Below are 21,466 nucleotides of genomic sequence, written 5' to 3' on the forward strand. Positions count from 1 at the left end.
CCTCTGTTTATTCCAGTTTCTTCCAAAGGCAAGGTTTTATGCCTCTTTATGCTGAATGAAACTCCATGTTTATAAAAGCCAACTATTTAATTCAATTCAATTAAAATTTAATTTATTTCATATGTTGATGAATACCTATCATGATTTTATTATGTGATTATTGGGATTTTTTTTCAATAAATATTAATGTTCAGGTATGTCTGTTGGATGTGGATATATTTCTTTGGGATACATTGTTATAAATAGTGTATCTCTATCATGCTTGAGAAACCTCAATACTGATTTCTGTAAGGACTTGACAACTTCCCATTCTCAGCAGCAGGCTATATTGCAGCATTCTACATATCCATATCCTAACAAAAATTTGTTTTTATTTGTTATACTAATCCTAGCCATTACTGGCTATGCTGAAGTAAAGTCTCAGTGTATTTTGATTCATGTTTCCCTGATGGTTAAGGTTGCTGAAGTTTCGGTATGTTTATGACCTTTTGCACCTCATTGTTTTGATACAACACCAAAGAAAATTACAGTAGAGTAGAAACAGACAAAGCCAAACCCTTTGCTTCTTCTTCTAGCATCATCTTCGCACTGGTGATTGATCCAAAAGGAGAAAACTCTTTCCTTAATTTCTCATCATCAACGGTGTCATCCATGTTCTTAATGTAGAGATTCACTCCCGGGTACCGACTAATCCTCGTCTGCTTCAGCTGCTCAAATTTCCATTTTAATTCAGCCTGACGTTCGACTTTTTCTGTGCACGGTCTACAAATATGGCTTTCCTGCTCATCTCTTTTCCATTCATTTCTTTCACAGCCTTATTGGCATCCTCGTGGTTCTTGTAACTTACAAAGCCAAAGCCCTTGGACTTCCCACTGGAGTCTCTCATCACCCTGACATTTATAGTCTTATCAAACTGGCTGAAGAGCTCTTTCAGGTTCCCATCATCCACCTTTTCTCCAGAGTTTTTGATATAGACATTGGTGAATTCCTTGGCCTTGGCTCCAAGCTCGGCTTCCTGCTCTTTGCGAGACTTGAATCTGCCCACAAACCAGCCCTGGAGTGCAGAGATAGGAGCAAGCCACCTTTGGGCAGAGAGAACAACCAGTAGCCGCCTTGTGTGTGCCAGTTAATACCTAGGTGGGGCCACGACTGGCTCATGCAATGGTTGTCGCTCCAGACTGGTTCACTCACACTTTGAGGTCATTGAGGAGGATGCCGTCATCTTCTCGATGGCCTTGTCAGCATCCTCTTGGGTCTCGAAGTGGACAAAAGCATAGCCCTTAGAGCTGTTCTCATCACAAACCACCTTACAGGACAGGGTGTTTCCAAAGGCAGAGAAAGTGTCATACAGTGCCTTGTTGTCTATAGATTTGTCCAGGTTCTTGATGAAGACATTTCCCACACCAGACTTTCTCCAAGAGGGATGCCTCTGAGACCACATGATGCAGATTGGCTTCACCTTAATCATGTCAAAGTTCATGGTGTCCAAGGCCCTCTCAGCATCAGCTGGCTGCTGGAAGTTGACGTAGGCATAACCCAGAGAGCGACCAAAGCCATCACAGAGATGAACGCACGTATTGTGGGCTCCAAGCCACTGTATGTCACCCTGGCCCAGAGGAAGGAAGAGTAGAAGGTTCACTTGACTAACCAGTATATACAACGTGTGGCTGGGGTGAGAGCACTCCCTGCCAATGCCATCTTAAATCAGTTCCAGCCTGCAGCTGGTGGCTACTTTGTCCCCGCGTTTCCACAGGCTCAGGGAAGACCTCCCTACTACATGCCTAACCAGTTAGCACAGATGAGTCCTAATCCACGCTAACAGCAAGGCAGGAGACCTCAAGGCTTTCAAGGAATACCAAGTGCCCTGCCGCAGTCTGGGCCTTGTCCAGCTCTGATATCTGGCTCCAACTGGTAATGCTCCGGCCTCTCGTGGCCTTCCTACTACTGAGTGCCCGGACTACTTGGCTATGGACTTTAGTGGGGCTGGTGCCACCCAGCAAGGACTGACTGACAGCTGCCAGTCTGGAGGTGTCCCTACAGCTGGGCCAAATCTTGTGCCTCTTGCTGCAGCTGCTGCTGTTCACAGGGCTGTAGCCCCATACAAGTATGCCTCCAATGTCCGCAGCCCGCATCCTGCCATCCAGCCCTTGCAGGCCCCACAGCCTGCAGTCCATGTCCAGGGTCGGGAGCCCCTGACTGCCTCCATGCTGGCTGCAGCGCCTCCCCAGGAGCAGAAGCAGATGCTGGAGGAGCGACTCTTATCCAAACAATGCATTCAAACCTGGCTGGAAAAATTACGGAGATGCTGTTGGAAATCGACAACTCTGAGCTGCTGCACATGCTGGAGTCCCTGAGTCCCTCCATTCCAAGGTGGATGAAGCTGTGGCAATCCTGCAGGCTCATCATGCCAAGAAAGAAGCTGCCCAGAAGGTGGGAACTGTTGCTGCTGCTACATCTTAGAAAAGAAAAAAAGAAGAGTCAAAAGCCAAATAACCCCACATGGCATCCAGCTAAGGTCTGAAGACATCCTCCACAACGGAGAACCATGTTGCAAACAAATTCAGTAGGTCATTTTGTATCAGAAGGTCAATTATGAAGTACGTAGAATTTTTCAATTAGAAGAGTACATATCTGGGTTCTGTTGTGGCCCAGATGGTAACTTTTTTTTTTTCTATTGTGGGCTCTGTTCTTTTTTTTTTCCCCATCCCAGAAATTGGTTTTGATGTACCCAAGACTTTAAGTCTCTCAAGAAAGGAAATAAAATCTCTATTAAAAAGCATAAAAAATAAAAATAAATAAAAGAAAATTACAGTAACATTCTTCACAGAGAGAGAATAATAATTATAAGTATCATATAGGAATATAAATAACTATGAATGGACAAAGCAATCATGAACAATGCATATTGTGATGGAAGCATCACAGCATTTATTTAATTTATTTTCTACTTAATTTATGTTGTATAATTGGACATCAAAGATATGTATTCTGAAGCAAAGCCTGCAGACATCAAAATGCCTGGAAGGTAAAAATAGATCATCAAAATCGTGTTCCTAGATTTTCTATGACAATGCAGAATAAGGTGAAAATTTAAATATTATGTTTGTGTTTATTTTGTATAATTTCATAAATTTTTAAATGCTTATCTTCACATTTTGTGAAACTCCCTTTTAAAAATCTCTGTTGGATGTATATGTCAATGCTACTGCATTAAATCAGTCATTACTGAAACTCAAGAACTTGACTGATATTTAGTGTAAGAAATATGAAAAGGCTTTATTTTATGACAAGATGTGGAATTAATCATGTTTGTTTTAAGTTCTCTCATATAGGTATATAAATGATAGAAAACTTATTAGCATGGATTATTTCTGAGTACTATCATGCAGAGATCTGCTAATTTAGATTTTTGTTTTCTAGAAGAGAGTAGAGTTTATTCACAGCATGGGGAGGGGTGTTGAGAGGGTAGTAGAGGCAGAGAAAGGCAGAGAAAGGCAGAGAAAGGCAGAGAGGCGAGAATAGAAGTGGAGGCTGCCCATGACCACATGGAGAAAGGGGGAAAGGAATTGGGAACAAGGGGGCAAGAGGCAAGAGACAGGCAGGATTCAGAGGGTAAGAGCTCCTTCATTTTTTTTTGCTTTACGTGTATTGGTGTTTTGTCTAAATATGTAACTGTATACCATGTGCATGTATTATCACAGAAGGCAGAAAAAATGTAAGATTGCCTCATGATTCTGTTCTGAAAACAAAATATTATTTCTCACTTATATTATTCTTAGAAAATATCTTTAAGTTTTACTTTTAGATTCCACTTTATACCTATCATAATGTCTATGATCAATAATACATGTGATAATTCATGCTAATGAGGATGTAGAGAAAGAGAAACACTCCTCCATTCCTGGTAGTATAGACTTGGGCACTGACTATTGAAATCATAGTGGCAGTTCATCAAAGACTGAAATTAATTTACCTCAAGATCTAGCTATACCATTTTGGAGCATGTACCCAATGGCTCTTCACAGGCATGTTTGTTCAACTGTGTTCATACCTACTCTATTCACAACAATCAGAAACTTGAAACAACTTAGAACTTCTTCAACAGAATATTAAATAAGAAAAATGTAGTACATTTTCACAGCAGAATATTATTCTGTTCTTTAAAACATGAAATCATGGTATTTGTAGGCAAATGGATGGAACAAGCAAAAATCTGATCAACCAAACCCCAAAAGATAAATATATGATATGTATTTGCTTATATCTGGATCTTAGTCAATAAATAAATGATAGTTAAGCTATAATCTATAAACTCATAGAGGTATGGCACAGAGAAAGGGACTAGGAGGGATCTGGCTGGGAAGAGAATATAGAATAGATTTTAAAGATGGACTGGAGCCAGGGGACAGAGATAAGAAAATGGGAGAAGCAAATGGGAAGGAGAAGGAAGGATGACAGAAGGAGGGGACTAGGGAAAAGATAGCTAGAACTGAGTGTGTTTGAAGTCTCCAAATATTGAAGGAACCAGAATCTCTACTGGTCATGTCTTGTCATCGAGCCAATCACAAAACCTTTAATCTACAATCTGTCCTGCCTACAAAATATACTAAGGCAATAGTCCCATGCTTTTTGGGAACAACCAGTCAATGTCTGATTTGACTCACTCTCTGAAATAGAACCCAGACTTGACATTGCTTGGGTGACCAAGAACCAGAATCTAAATAGGCCAGAGACCTAGAGTAAAACAAAATACCATCAGCAAAAACAAAGCAAAGCAAAGCAAAACAACCCACCACCAACAACAACAAGAACAACAAAAAAAACAATAAAATGACTCCTAATGGTATTCTGCCATGCTCATGGATTGCTGCCTTATTCAGCCATCCTCAGAGAGGCCTTTTCCTAACGCAGATGGTAACAAATACAGAGACTGCATCATGATAACATGGAGAGAGAGAGACAGACACAGACACAGACAATCTTTGAACAAACAGGGTTTTTTTTTTCACATTTATTATATACACAGCAATTTTGCATGCTATGACACGTGGTTACTGTATCTCCAGTAATTTTATCTGTAGAAAAGATACTTAATCCAAATATCTTAAATAATCATAGAACTATGTCTATAAATATGATGTAATCTTAGAAGAATACATTTTGATCATTGTCTTTTTGATTATGAAAACTAAAAGAAATCATTCATTTCCAATGCAAGGATTAGAACAAATACCAACATTCACCTCATGTTATTTAATCAACATAAAACACTAAAAATAAAATGCCAGTTTATACAATCTACCTTATTCATATGTGTATGGTATATATGATATGGCTCATAGTGAGTAACTTTTTATTGATTTTAGGCTGAATGGTAGTGGCACATGCCTTTAATCCCAGCACTTGGAAAGCAGAGGCAGGCGGATTTCTGAGTTAGAGGCCAGCCTGGTCTACAGAGTGATTTCTAGGACAGCCAGGACTATACGGAGAAACCCTGTCTCAAAAAAAAAAATTATTGATTTAAGTTTTATTACATTATTATGAGAAAAGACACAATTTCAGTTTATCTGAATTTGTTAACATTTAAAAACATATTTTAAGTAAATAGAATTACATCACATTCTTCTTTCCCTTTTGTACCCCAACTCCTCTCAGAGACCTACCTTCAATACCTGTAATACCTTTTTTGGTCATATTCTTTAAAATTTACAAAACATTGTAACAATAAAAATGAATATTATAAATGTTGTTTGATATAAAACAATTGAACAGTCTTATGTAGTTGCTTGTCTGCAGCAATACTGAAAATACATATGTTTTTCTCTATAAATTTTAAATAACTCCCAACATATTAGCTATATATTTTAAAATAACACATCACTACTAGTTTTTTCAAATTAACATAAATAGTTTATTTTGTTTTAGTAGAGCTTAAAGTCTTGGCTCTTCCTGTGGTACAAGCCCAAAATAAGAACAATTTTTAATCATTCGAGTTCATTGTAATAAGGCTATATTTCAATGACCCTCACATTACCAAAGGATTTTACCTCCCAAGTAGCTAAGCTAAAAGCTGACAGTTCTGCTGCACCAAAGAGTGAATAGTAGGTACTATTTTTAGATACAGATTTCCTGCTATGGTCAAGTATTTGACTTGAGTGATAGTCTTCATTCTCACTCACAGAGAACAGGTTACATCCATTTAAGAAATGGTGTGTGTATTAAGATGGTCTATCCATTGAAGTCATTCACCAATTGTTTCAATGAAGAATGGTTCTGCTTGGAGAATGTCACAGACATTAGGTGAGGGTAAGAATCTGGTTCATTGGCTGTGATGATATTGAAAAGCATTCATCTCAGAGAAAGAGTAACTTATAAAGTCCTCTTCTTCAAAATTGATACAATAGTTACAAACATCAAGCAAAGCATTCAGTCCCACTCTTTGTTGTTCTTTTACAACCCACCGCCCAAGTTCATTGTTTACATTTCTCTTTGCTGTATAAATAATTTTGAAATATGTAAGCTGTTCTGAAAACCATAGTATAGTGTAAAAAGCATAAAATAAACAATACTACTAATAGAGAAGCTGAGATAGGAGAAGCATGATTTCAAGAACATTATGTGGTACCCAGCAAGACACTGTCAGGTACAAACAAGCAGAAAGTGTATATGGATTGTACAATACTGGACCTATTTCTCCAATTACCAAATTAGAGAGACCACAAGATGATAGCCAACAAATTTCCAATTCCTCACACTTTTGAATTTCAATCGATTAGGATAAGTTGGTAATATTAATTTTCATGTTATGAGATATTAAGAAGAAGTAATTGTTACTTCCTGTTATATTTGTTGTTAGAGGTAGAATTAGGTTTGTGTGAGTTTGTTGAAAGATTACTTTCTTGCTTCTAGGGTGTAGTTTTGCTCCTTATGGTGTTGTTTTCCATCTATTATCCTTTGTAGGGATGGATTTGTGGAAAAATATTTTATAAATTTGGGTTTGTTACAGAATATCTTTTTTTTTTCCATCTGTGATAGTTTCCATCATTGAGAGTTTTGCTGGGTATAGTAGCCTGGGCTGGCATTTGTGTTCTTTTAGAGTCTGTATGACATCTGCCCAGGATATTTTCTAGCTTTCATTTTCTCTGGTGAGAAGTCTGGTGTAATTCTGATAGGCCTGCCTTTATAGATTACTTGACCTTTTTCCTTTACTGCTTTTAAAATTCTTTCTTTGTTTAGTGCATTTGGTGTTTTGATTATTATGTGATGGGAGGAATTTCCTTTCTGGTCCAGTCTATTTGGAGTTCTGAAGGCTTCTTGTATGTTCATGGGCATCTCTTTCTTTATGTTGGGAAATTTTCATCTATAATTTTATTGAAGATATTTACTGTCCCTTTAAGTTGGGAGTCTTCACTTTCTTCTATACCTATTATCCTTAGGTTTGGTCTTCTCATTGTGTCCTGGATTTCACATTTTCTTTGACTGTTGTGTCAATGTTTTCTATGGTATCTTCTGCACCTCAGATTCTCTCTTCTATCTCTTGTATTCTGTTGGTGATGCTTGCATCTATGACTCCTGATCTCTTTTCTAGGTTTTCTATCTCCAGGGTGTCTCCCTTTGTGATTTCTTTATTTCCATTTTTAGATCCTGGATAGTTTTGTTCATTTCCTTCACCTGTTTGATTGTGCTTTCCTGTAGTTCTTCAGGGGATTTGTGTGTTTCCTCTTTAAGAACTTCTAGATGTTTACCTATGTTTTCCTGTATTTCCTTATGGGAGTTATTTATGTCCTTCTTAAAGTCCTGTATCATCATCATGAGAAGTGACTTTAGATCTGAATCTTGTTTTTCCGATGTGATGGTGTGTCGAGGACTTGCTATGGTGGGAGAATTGGGTTCTGATGATGCCAGGTAACCTTGGTTTCTTATGCTTGTCTCCAGCCATCTGGTTATCTTTAGTGCTACCTGCCCTGGCTAAATCTGATTGGGACCTTGTCCTTCCTGTGATCCTGGTTTTGTCAGAACTTCTCAGGGTGGAGCTGTCTCTATGATCCTGTGATTCTGGGATCCTGTGATCCTAGGCCCGTTAGAGCTCCTGGGAATAGAGCTTCCTCTGGGCATTATGGGACTCACTGCAGAGTTTGCACCCAAGGTCTGCTCAGGGCACCAGCCCAGACAGACTGGAAGGACCATGTACCAGTAATCTGGCAGAGTTCCTTTGTGCCTGGGTCCTGCTGGTCCCAGTTAGTCCCCAATATTCTTTTAATCGATCTGAGCTAGAAGCTATTGTGAAAAGAAAGCCTTAATTGAGAATATGCATCCATAAGATAGATCTTTAGACTAAACCATGTGGGATTTTCTTGATTGATGATTGATGTGGGAGAACTCAGCCTATCCTAAACAGTGACACCTTGGACAGGTTGTTTTGGGAGACAAAAGAAGTAGCTAATGGGTCCAAAGATGACTCGTTGAGTAAATGTAGCATTGCCCTTTCAGAGGACTAGAATTCAGTTCCCAATACCTACAATAGGCAGCTTAAACCTGCATGTTACAGCAGCTCCAGGGTAAAAACTTCTCATTAGTTTTTGCCCTTCATGAACATTTTCATTCATGTGCATATGTATGCCCAACAGACACAGTGATTCTAGCACCATGCTCCCAGTTTTCAACCAGAACAGCCTCTCAGTATTTCAGCAATGTCATTTACAACCTAGTTTTCCACCTTGATGTTCCCCTAAAAAAATTGTTCAAAAGCACAAAAAGCCACAAATTCACATTATTTTTCCTAGCACTAGCCCTACTCTTCTGACACCAATACCATTTCATTTATTTGCTTGTTTCTTTAAAAATAAAGAAATAAAAATAGCCTGACCAATTCAACATTTGAGAGAAAGGATTTGTTTGTTTTCATATTTTATGTGTATGGAAGTTTAGACTGCATGTACATTGATTGTATTATATGCATGACTGATGCTTGTCAAAACCAGAAAATTGGTAGGTAGATAATCCCTGGTAACTAGTATGTGTGCCTGTGGATACTGGGCATCAAAATGGGAACTTCTAAAAGAGTAGCCAGTCCTCTTAACCACTGAAACCTCTCCCCACCCCCTTTACATGCTAATTTAATGCAGATAATACATTAATTTTTTTAAAAAATCCACCTTCATCAACTTAGGAAGAAAAATAATGACTTCAAAATCAAATTAACACACACACAATCACACACACACACACACACACACACACACAGAGAGAGAGAGAGAGAGAGAGAGAGAGAGAGAGAGAGAGAGAGAGAGAGAGAGACCTTCTAGTAATGTTGAAAAATGGGAAGTAAATTTGATATCTCTTTTCTTTGCTGTAGCTCTTCTCAGCAAAGTATGTGCTATCACTTGGAATTTCACATATGAATTTTAATACTTATCCTGGTTACAGCTTAACACACACACACACACACACACACACACACACACACACATGTTAAAATGATGTCTTATTGTTCTCTTGCTGCGAAGAGACACCACAACTAAGTCAAGTCTTATGGAAGAAAGGATTTAATAGCGGATGCTTACTGTTTCAGAAGAAAGTATATTCTCAACTTGGTGGGAAGCCTGGTGGTGCTGAGACAGACATAGTACTGAATAATTATCCGAGGGAACTACATCTTGAACAATCTGGAGTTAACGATGGAGGGGAGGAATGAAAGAGAGATGGGAGGAGAGACAGAGAGAAACAGTAAGACAGAAAGAAACTGGATCTGCTGTGGGATTTTGATACTTTACCATCCCTCCTGTGGTGATCCACTTACTCCAACAGGGTCAGAACAGAGGTATCTCTATCAACTCTCTCTGGAGAAACCTCAGAGAACCCCAAGAATAAGAAATCACAAGGAATAGGGGAAACAGGGAATGTAGGATACCAGTAGTACAATGTCATATACCACCACTAAATAAAGCTCGTATGAGTTCGTAGAGACTGAGCAGCATGCACAGAGCTTGCAGAGGTCTGTATCAGGTCCTTCATATATACAATAGCTTTCAGTTAGTGCTCTTATGGGACTCCTAATGTATATATAAATGATTTGTGTGCCTTCTCTTGAAGATCTGTTTTGTTTTGTTTTTTCTGTCGGCTTCTCTTGTCCAACCTTGATAAGGTTTTCATTTCAACTTATTTTACATTTTGTTGTTATGTCCTAGAATCTTATTTTTTTTTTCCTGATGAAATGCTCAAAGGGAGTGAATCTGGGTGGGAGAGAAGGTGAGGAGAGAAACTGAGAGTAGTAGAGGTAGAGTAAATTGTATTCAGATTATATTGTATAAAGAATCTGTTTGTAAAAGAAGGAAAGAAAAATAAAAGGGAAAAAGTCAGGAGCCTAACATGGCTGTCCTCTCAGAGGCTCTACCAGCAGCAGATTGAAACAGATGTAGATGGTTATAGTCAACCATTGGACTGAGGTCCTGGAGACCTGTGACATAGCTAGAGGAATGATTGAAGGAGCTGAAGTAAGACCAACAGTATCAACTAAGCAGCTCCCAGAGACTAAGCCACCAACCAAAGAGCAGACATGAGCTAGTCAGTGGCCCCTGGCACATATGTAGCAGAGGACTCTCTTGTCTGATCTTAGTGGAAGAAGATGCACTTAATCCTGTAGAGACTTGATGCCCCAGAGAATGAGGATGCCTGGGTGTGGGAAGGAGGGAAGAGTGGAAAGGAGGGGGACTTGGGGGGAGAACCTAGGAGAGGGGACTGGGATGCTGGGCAACATTTGGAATATAAAAAAATAAAATAATTAATAAAAAAGAAAAAGAAAAAAAGAAAAAGAAAACAATACTTAACATATCCACAATTTTTGAAAAGGAAACATCTTTGAGTTTTAATACTCTTATCTAGTATAAATAATGTTTTAATTTATTTATGTGTGTACTTGTGAATATGTTCAAATACATACATGCATATATATGTGTGTTTGATATATGCAAATATGTGTATATGTGAATGTTTATATGTATAATTTTATATATATATAATCTATGTATGTGTTTATTCATCTATATATGTGTTTATTTTCACATACATAGATATATAGATATGTAGCTATATATGTATAATATGTAGACGTGTGTGTGTATGTGTGTGGGTTGAGAAAGAGAGAGAGAGAGTTTGAGTGTGTGATAATATACATTTCATTCTTAATTCATAGAAATGAAAAGTGCTTCTCAATGAGTTCAAGTAGCATGTGCTTTGTCACATATGGGTCGATGATTAAGTTTGAATCAAGTTTTCATTCTCATGAGCACCAATGATATGAATCATTCAACATAGGAATTCCTTTGTGCTTTTTTATAGATGTAGTTGAAAGTTTGCTTTGCGACTAGAACTATTTGAAGTTAAAATGTCTCTATAATGCACACTTGCAGGCACCATATCTGTTTTCAATAGTTTGGATTGTGTAGTTTGATCAGCAATGGCTGTTTAATGAGTGCCTGTTCTTCCTGTGTCCCTTTACATCTTAAAATATAAGATGCTTTCAATAAGAATGTGATTTCCAAAAATAATACAAGTGTAATTATATTTATCCAATGACATGCCTTATGATCCCTAGTTTAGTCTTAAAATCACACTTAATACTTAAAATGGCTACATTTGGGTCTGCTGTGGATTTGCAAGTTAATTGGTTTGCTCTCTAGATTAAAGGGTTATTCAATTTTCAGTGTACATTAAGGTTAAACACAAAATGGGGTTGCAATAATTAAATATATAATCTAGTTAGGTCTCTCACGTATATTTATTTAGGTGGGAGATAAAAATAAAAGAGTCATGACCTCAGGTTTTTGGTACTCTGGATCAGTCTATGACAGAATGATTCTGCACCATGTGCTTGATATATACTAGCCAACAGATAGTACTCAGACCTTTAAAAAAGCTTTGTCTGAGGTTTCATGTTTTTAAATAAGTAGAGGGATCTATAGGAATATAACAGAGCTGGGGGTATCTTATTGTTAACAAAAGTACTTGCAAGCCTGTAATATTTACATTATAGTCACACAACAAATGAAATGGCAGAGGACTTTAAAAGAAACAAACTCATGATTGCTTTCAGGTGAGGCTCATGATTGCTTTCCTCCTTCAGTAGCATTCATAGCAATGTCAGGCAAGATAAATGCTATGAAGTCAGGTGCCATGTTGATTTCTCCATATTCCATGACTTAAAAGAGACTGCTGAATACTTGGCCCCATGTGGGAGTTCTGCATTGTATTCCCTACCCCAATACTCAGAGAACATCATGGAAAGATTATGAGAACTAGAGGCAATTAATAACTACAGTTAAACCCTGTGGTCAGGACACAATAGTGCAGGCACACATATATATTCTCAGTACTTTTTAGAGTAAAATAAGTCTTGTTCAAAATTAAGCCATATCATCAATGGAATTTTAGATGGTCAGGATATTTACATGAGTAAAAGAAAAGTTATTGGTAATAGCTAGGAGAGAAATATTTACTTATCTTCTAGAATAAAGTCTTTGCAAGGGTACACATGCTTCAGTAGATGACCATACTCCCATGACCATACATTTCCCATTGAAAGGACTCAGGGGAGTCACAAGGACAAACAAATACAGAAGGTGGGGGAGGGATAGAGAAAGAGGAGGAGAGGGAGAGAGACAGAGACAGAGACAGGGAGACAGACAGAAAAATAGTGAAGAGAGATTGAGTGACAGTGGGACAGAGGGACAGAGACAGAGTCAGACACACACACACACAGAGAGAGAGAGAGGGACAGAGACAGAGTCAGACACACACACACACAGAGAGAGAGAGAGAGAGAGAGAGAGAGAGAGAGAGAGAGAGAGAGAGAGAGAGAGAGAGGGAGAGGGAGAGGGAGAGAGGGAGAGAGGGAGAGAGGGAGAGAGGGAGAGAAGTGAGAGAAGCAGGATTTTGGGAGTGAGAGTGAGAAATGGTAAGAGAGAATTAGAATGTGGAAAATGGGGGCTGACTTATTTTCTTTTTAAATATTAAAATAATTACTTTCAAAGCTCCCTTATGAGAAAGAAAGTAAAAGATCCACAATGATGACTTTGAAAAGGAAAAAAATACATCACTTGTGAAGGATAAAGTCTGTGGGGTAGAATTAGAATGGATAAGTTTCTTATTCTTTAATCTTTTATTACATTCCAGACTTTATCCCCCTCCTGGTCCACTCTCCGATTGTTCCATATTTCACACCTCCTCTCCCCATCCCTTCTCCAAGAGGATGCCCTCACCTTTACTCCACCCAAGCAGACCTGCCCACTCCCTGAGATCCCAGGTTTCTTAAGGGTTAGGTACATATTCTCTGACTGAGTCCAGACCTGGCAGTTCTCTGCTTTATATGTGTTGCGGGTCTCATATCATTTGGTATGTGCTGGTTGGTGGCTCACTTTTTGAGAGATCACAGGAGTTCAAGTTAGTTGAGACTATTTTCATATAGAGTTGCCTTCTTCCTCAGCTTCTTCCAGAAGTGGATAACATGGTCAGGTATTTGGGGTGGGAAACAGGACTGAATCCCTGAGAGCCAGCAGAAAGCATTGAAATAGGCAACCTTTGTTCTAGACTGTACCAGAGACCTGGGAGGTGGTAAGAGACTCTCAGGACTCAAAGGAAAAGAATGGGTACATTATATTAGCTGAAAATTGTCTGTTAGAAAAATATTCTCATTTAAACTGTGTTTCAGATCTCAAAAATTAAAGATAAGTTCTCTTCTGAGTACTGCTCAGATAATGAAAAATCTCAGCATTTATTATAATATACCTATATCTATATCTATAGCTATAGGTATAGCTAGATCTATTTGCACCACATGTGTGCTTGCTACCTGCAGAACAAGACATGAAATCCTCAGGGACTAGACTCACAGGGAGTTGTTACCACTAATGTGTGCTAAAAAATGAACAGATCCCTCTGTAGGAGCAATAAGTTCTTTTTAACTGTCACTGTACTATCACTTCAGATTAGTAAAATAATGGTTTTATGTAACATACTATTTTACTTCATGAACTTCCTAGAGAAAGGTTTCCTTTTCTTTGACTAGTAACACTGTTGAAGATATGCAAAGCCATGGGTCCCACATATAAGCCCACAACAATTCTCTGCCTTTTATTTATTTACTCCTGATTTCAGTTACCCAGTTTGTTTCTGTTTGTTTGTTTGTTTGTTTGTTTTTTAGAGACATGGTTTCTCTGTGTAGCACGGGCTGTCCTGGAACTCACTCTGTAGACCAGGCTGGCCCCGAACTCAGAAATCTGCCTGCCTCTGCCTCCCAAGTGCTGGAATGCATACGCCACCACCGCCTGGCCAGTTACCCAGTTTTATCATAATTTTATAAGTATGATAGTTATAATGTTTAATGTTGGCAAGACCTATCTGTGTGGTTAGATGGCCCAAGCATGAACAACTCATAAGTCAGAAATATCAAGAAAATTCTTCACTCACATGTCTAATTTCTGGTTAATGGCTGAAGGAAACTGAAACAGGACATATGAGTGAAGGGTATTCTTCATATTAATCACTCATGAGATGTCATTCCCCAGAGTTACCAGGAAGATGGGAGATGCCTAAGTTTGGTGTTCTGACCTGGGTACATGGGAATGATTAGTAGCCTAACACTCTCTAACTGGTAGGAGGGGATGACTACTGGTTAGGTCCAGGGCAGGCATTGACTATATCATTGGATGGACCAGCTGGATGTAGGAAGGAGAAGCTGACTCCACACAGCCTCTGGGCTTGACATTCTCATAGAACTAAATCTTTTCCCTGAGGGATTACATGGCCATATCCTGTGATCCATCCTCAAAAGCCAAGCAGATCACATTGTTGAGAATAGAATTTTAAAGGATGCTATTTCTTTAAAATAAAAATGTCAGATTGAATTGTACTTGAAGTATTTTTCCCAATTTATTCTGTATATGAGTTTTTTGCCAAAGCATATGAATATGTACTACCTATATGCTTGGTATACTTGGAAGCCAGTAGAAGCTCCTTGATACCCTGTCACTGCAGGTATGAAGCATTCTGACTGAGTCTCCTTGTGGATCCAAGGATGTGACGTTTGATCTTCTGCTGCACCAATGGGCATACGACCACTGAGCCATCTTTGCAGCCCCTGACTTTAACATGAGAAAATTAACTATGCAATGTATGTGAGCTAGGTCTTTCTTCACTTGTTTGTTTTTCTTGTGTCTGTTTGCTTTCATCTCTTTGTTTGTGCTGTGTGTATAGATGTTGCATATATATGAATTGGGTGCTATCCATGTGTGTTTATGTAAAAACAAGAGTAAGCCATCTTATGGCTGTCCTCTATATTCTCTGCCTAGTGCTTTGAGACAGAGTTTCATGATGAACCAAAAGCTCTCATCATTTTAGATAGGTTGGGTGAGGAGCATGTTCTCAAGATCTACCCATCTCAGATGCAAGTGTTGAGTTTACAGGATCATGGAACATGGTTCGATGTCTTATGTGAGAGTTGGGAATTCAAACTCAGGTTCTCATCCTTGCAGAGTTTGTGTGCCTAGGTATAGAGTTTGTGCTTTATGCTTTAAGGAAATTATATTTTTTTTCAGATTCAACATTATCAACCCAGTGAACCATGATCAAGAACCGAGATCACTAAATTTATTCAGTCAGGAAAAGCTGTATCTCTTCACAATTTAATTGTATAAACAACAATGATCTCAGAAAGGAGAAGAATTTTAAAGCAATGTAACAGAAGGCATCTTATTTAATATTGTACCTCATGAAGATTATATAAAATTTCAAATGTGAGGAACTTTCAAACTTTTTTATCTTTTGAAACAACCTTAAAAAGTACATGTAATTTAACTAAAGTTATAATTCTTACATTATCAAACTATAAACAAATAATAGCCTAAAAAAATAAAAAGTGAATAAAATTCCAATTGTGCAGAAATGTATAAGAGCTTATACATGTTAAAAGCAATACCTGGATTGATAGTATCTATCTTTCCTTAACCTGACCTTCATTGAGATTAAAAAGACAGTATGTATTCAAATTGTTTCATTTAATCACAATGCCCTGCTACCCAAGGTCTAACTGAAAGGTAACAGAGGTAGAGATACCCCGAGAAGATCCTTAGAAGATATCAATTGATATGTATTGCCAGATTGTTACTGCTTTGTATCTACTGTTCTCACAGTCAGGAGTATTGAAATATTAATAGTTTTACCCCTAGAATTTAAACATCTCAAAACCTACAAAACATACTATACTGCTGTGTTTATTATAGGAAAAACTTTGTTAAGACTCACTCTTATTTCATTTTAAGTGGGAATTATGACATGATAAATATGCATTGTCTTGATTTGATATTAAATATTATGGCACATTGAACTTATAACTCTGTGTGGACAAGCCCAGTTAACTTTTGTAAACTGAGTAGCTCTAAATATCTCAGAAGCACCTCTTTTAAAACTCACCATATCTTGGACCAAAGTTTGAAGCACTTTCTAGAACTACCAAAGTAAAATTAATTTATTTATTGCATAAGAAAAAGAAGGTGTGATGCATATTTTTTAGATTGTAATAAACCAGTGTCTTGGGTGCTTAGATTTACCACGTTCATGATTAAAGCATTGTATTAGCCACAGCAGACCAGCACATAGTAAGTGGGGCCTGTTCATACTGATTATATTTTGTGATAACAAATGGATTCTCATTAGGGAAATGCCAGCGATGAAAACTCGTTGGATAGTTCATCACTTTGCCTTTATCATCCTGCAAGTAGAACGTAGCATATTATCTTTTGGGAAAAATTTATTGTATATGCCATGCAATTGTATTATACTAAAATAAAACCCTGTGTATAAATCATGTTCATCTCTAAACATATTTGTATTTTAATGTATCAAAAAGTATTTTGTTACCCTATACAATAGTTGACCCTTGAATGTCATTATGTTTTTTTTATTCATTTTATTTACATTTGATAGAAAGAGTAATTTTTAAAAATAGACACAATAAATACCATGCAGTCATTTAAGTGAATAAAGATCATTGATATGTTTTGGAAGTTTATAGCTGCTGTCTCCCCATGGTATTAGTCTAAAAAGATATGAACAATCATTGTATTACTCTTAAAAAGGAATTAAGGTGCTAAATTTTGAGGATCAAATATTTGGATCCATTTTAATTATTTAAGTACTAAAAACATGTAAGCTATTTCATATGTAATATGAAAGAAATTGATTAACTATGCAAGAGTAAAACAATCTATTGAAATGTAAACATTACCAAACAGGAGCCTAGCATGGCTGCCCTCTGACAGGCCCAACAAGCAGCTGAAAGAGGCAGATGCAGACACTAGCACCCTACCAATGGGGGCTCCTTTGGTTGGATTGGGGAAAAGCTGGAGGAAGCTGAGGAGGAGGGTGACCACATGCGAAGACCAGCAGTATCAACTGACCTGGACCCCTGAAATCTCTCAGGCACTGAGCCACCGACCAGGCAACATACATAAGCTGGTATGAGGCCCCCAACATATATACAGCAGAGGACTTCTTGGTCTGGTCTCAGAGAGAGAAGATGCACTTAACCCTCTAGAGACTTTAGGCCCCAGGGAGTAGGGAGGTCTGGCAGGGGTCGGTGTTGGGACATTCTCTTGGAGTCAGGGGGTAGTCTTAGAGGGAGGAGGTGTGGGATGAGGAGTGGGGGCAGACTGGGAAGGGGATGAAGTCTGGACTGTAACACAAAATTAAAGAATGAAAGAAAGGAAGGAAGGAAGGAAGGAAGGAAGAAATGTAAACATTTCCCCAATTTCTTATTTTACAAAGAACAGGAACAGGTAGAGTTAAATGATGGGTAGGAGATCATCAGGTTAGCATGAGTAAAGGGGAGAGAGAGAAGAAAGAACAAGAGAAAAGAAAAAAGAAAGAACCATGATAGAGAGAGAGAGACAGACAGACAGACAGACAAACAGAGAGAGAGAGAGACAGAGAGAGAGAGAGACAGAGAAACACATGCAACTAAGGAATGCTGGGATTTGGAGAATTAAGTCTCCTTCATTGAAGAACACACCAGGTTAGTTTCAAAACCAAATGGTCAACCTTGAAACCATATATAAAAGCAACAATACACAATTAGAGCAGGTGTAGATATACACATATAATACATGTAAAACAATTTATTAAAAAAAGGAAAAGAGGCCAGGGATCTCAAAACTAGGAAGGAGAGAGTTTGAGAGTGTTTGGAGGGGAGAAAGTGAAGAGGAAAGAAATATTACACTATAATCTCAAAAAAATAGATTACATTTTTAAAAAATTACATAATAACATGTCTTGCAGCAGTGACTTAATCAGAAACAACTGGAAGCTTGTTTGTTATTAAACTGATACAAGTAATCCTTCAGAGCTAAAACCAAACCAAACCAATGTACACTGAAAAATAGTATTCATAATTATTATTGCTATAATAATAGAAAATAATAGAAAATGTACACAACTGGAGATAATTTTAAAGTCTATCTGAAAGAGATAAAAATCACATATATTATCTTATTTGTAGCTCCTAGATTTTTGTAGATACATAAAGGTAGAAGTTACACAGTATAGTGAACATAGGAGTCTAATAGGAGAAGTTTAAGACAGGGAGTGAGGGCTTATAGGAAGAAATACAATCAACAATGTACATTTCAATTATTATGAGCCTATGAAACATAGTGTTACTTAAATGAAGAAAAGAGTCCATGGATCTGAAAGAGAATAAGGAGGAGCATATGGGAACACGTAGGAAGAAGAACGCAAAGGAAGAGATGTATTTGCAATTTAATATCAAAACTATAGAAAGCCAGACAATAGAAAAGTAAATATATCTTTACATTTTATTAAAGCAGTAACATGCCCAGTCTAATAATATTGATAATTCAGCATTCAGAGGAAGTAAATATGAGAATAAAATTTCAAAGTCCATCATGGTAGCTATATCATAAATGCAAGTTTTATTTCTGGGTATTTCTTTATGTGAGAGTTAATTGCATAAATTCATGTAATTACCATGACTTAATGACTTACCTGAAATTTTTGTATAAAGTTGGCATAGCAGAAGTTTTGTAACAAATCCCCTTTGGATAAATTATGGTAGGTAATCTCTCAAGACTTGACTACACTAGGCTTGACATTCTATGATACTGCAGAGAAACGTAATATAATAGCTGTGGAGCAATGTGATTCTTAAATGTCATTTTTTAACAAGTAGTGTGGCTTTTAATAGATGTGTTTAACAGGTATTAAAAAGCTCTCTACACACTTGCCCAGTGGCAAGTGGTGGGCACCAGCCCCATACAGTTATCCCATATGGCAAAACTGCTCATACTCAAAATCCTTCTGTTTGATCGAAATCCAAGACTAACTTAGTCTGTTTGCATTTACAATTTAATAAAGAAATATGATCAAAATATCATACCAGAGTTAACCTTTCCTTACTGTTAGTTAACCACACTCGTCGATATTCTGTCTCAGGATTCAGTACACATGCATTCTGATGTTTCTTTGTGTGAGGTAAACCTCAGGTTCATCTTTAAAGACTTTTAAAGTTAAAAAGAAATCTTGAATTTACATATAAAATTGCATTTATTGAAGGTGTGAAGTATATTTACACATGGCATAACTACTTATTGACTATTGTTTGATGTTCAAAAGTTCTTTAAGAGCTTTTTAAACTAAGACAGTTTTAAATTAATTAATTTAGTTTACATCCTAACTGCCGTTTCTTCAACTTCCTCCCATTCCAGTCGTTCCCCCCAACTTCCACTCTTCTCATCCACTTCTTCTCTCCTATGTATATCAACCAGCCTTGGCATATCAAGTTGCAATAAAACTACTTGAAGTGGCGGTATCGACACTATGGGGGCTGCGGAAGGAGCACCTGGAGTTCGTGGCCAGCTGGTACTGCATAGTGAATGGTTCACAGAAAATATTGTATGATGGCCTCCTGGGTATCTTAGTTAAATGGGTGACTCTTGTGAAAGATGCACAGTGAATTGAGAATGGCAAGTTTCAACTGGTATTCGTGCTTACAGTTTGTAAACTTATAGCCACTGTCTTGTAGTAATAAATGGAAACAGCTTAACTAAGAAGTCTTTTTGTTGTTTTAAAACTTTGCCTCTTTGTGTGTGGAAAACCCCAGATTCTAGAACAGAGACAGATGGTAGGCACGTTACCAAGTGCCTAGCACATAAGTCAGGAGCTCTGTAAAACCCAATATTAACTTAAGCATGACTTTAAGATATAAAATGTAAGTTATGCCATCTTCAACATAAAATATGTTAATAGAATGATCCTATCGATGCTGTTTGTAAAAACTATAATAGATGAATTATAATAAATATAGAAATAATGGATTTTCTTCCAATGTGGTTAATATTGTGGGGGAGAATAATGAAATTCTGATTTAGAGGAATGAGTATTTCCACAGTTTAATCTTCCTGTTTCAGAATGGAGAAATTATTAAATATGTCACCATTCAAGGCCACCCATGCCTGACATTATACATTTCTGACACTAGAGGACAGTGTTGCTCTTTGCATAGATTACAAAGGCCTTTCTCTTCTTTTTAACATGTTTCTTGTTTTATTTATTTGTTATATCAATTTATCAAATGGTTGTAGTCAATCTTGAAATATATAACACTTGCAAAATATCATGATATTTGAGAATAAATATCCAGAATTTTTTGTTAAAAGCATGTATAATTGAAATAGGTTGTACACAGTATGTTAATCTTTGGTAAAAATAAACACTTCTACAATCTAATGTATAAATATATTAATACAGGAAACATGTCTTTTTATACAACATGCTCTTTTACTTACATGCAACATATTGAATATATCATTTGTAAATATTCTCTGTTTAAACATTGAATGAAAAATACTGAAAATGCTAGGTAAAACTTTCTTTCAGCATATAAAATTAAAAATGCTAGGTAAAACTCTCACTACTTGAGAGTCATGTCTGTTGCAATTTCTGATGAACAGAAGACAAACTGAAACCATTACTCTCATTAACAAAGTCAAATATGTTAGACCATTTTTCTTCTAAAAACAACTTTCTAGATCAATTGTCCTTTAAGGGATTTTAATTTCTCATCTTCTATAACATGCTTCTGTCATAATATACACACCCACAAACTAACACTTTGTTTCATTTAAAAAATTGAAAGCAAATAAAAGTACATAAAAGCCCCTACGAAAACTGTTTCCAGAGCTAAAAAGACATCCCTTCCACCACATCTTTCATCCTATTTCCTAACACAGCTTACATGTTATTGCTCTCCTAACATTGCTCCAAGTGCCTTCAGGGAAAATACCAAATCCAGCCCCCTACCCCCCCAAAACACCTTTCTTTGTAGTTGCCAAAAGTCAAAGTGTGTTTGTGTGTGCACATGAATATATGTGTATTTATGTGTTCATGTATGTGAGTGTAT

General features: G+C 37.2%; 1 pseudogene; it reads right to left on the reverse strand.

Moving 5' to 3' along the window:
- Positions 1-495: 495 nt before the first annotated feature.
- Positions 496-2,132, reverse strand: LOC116084201 (annotated as a pseudogene).
- Between the last annotated feature and the right edge of the window lie 19,334 nt (positions 2,133-21,466).

This window comes from Mastomys coucha, unplaced genomic scaffold, assembly GCF_008632895.1.
Source record: "Mastomys coucha isolate ucsf_1 unplaced genomic scaffold, UCSF_Mcou_1 pScaffold9, whole genome shotgun sequence".
NCBI lineage: Eukaryota > Metazoa > Chordata > Mammalia > Rodentia > Muridae > Mastomys > Mastomys coucha.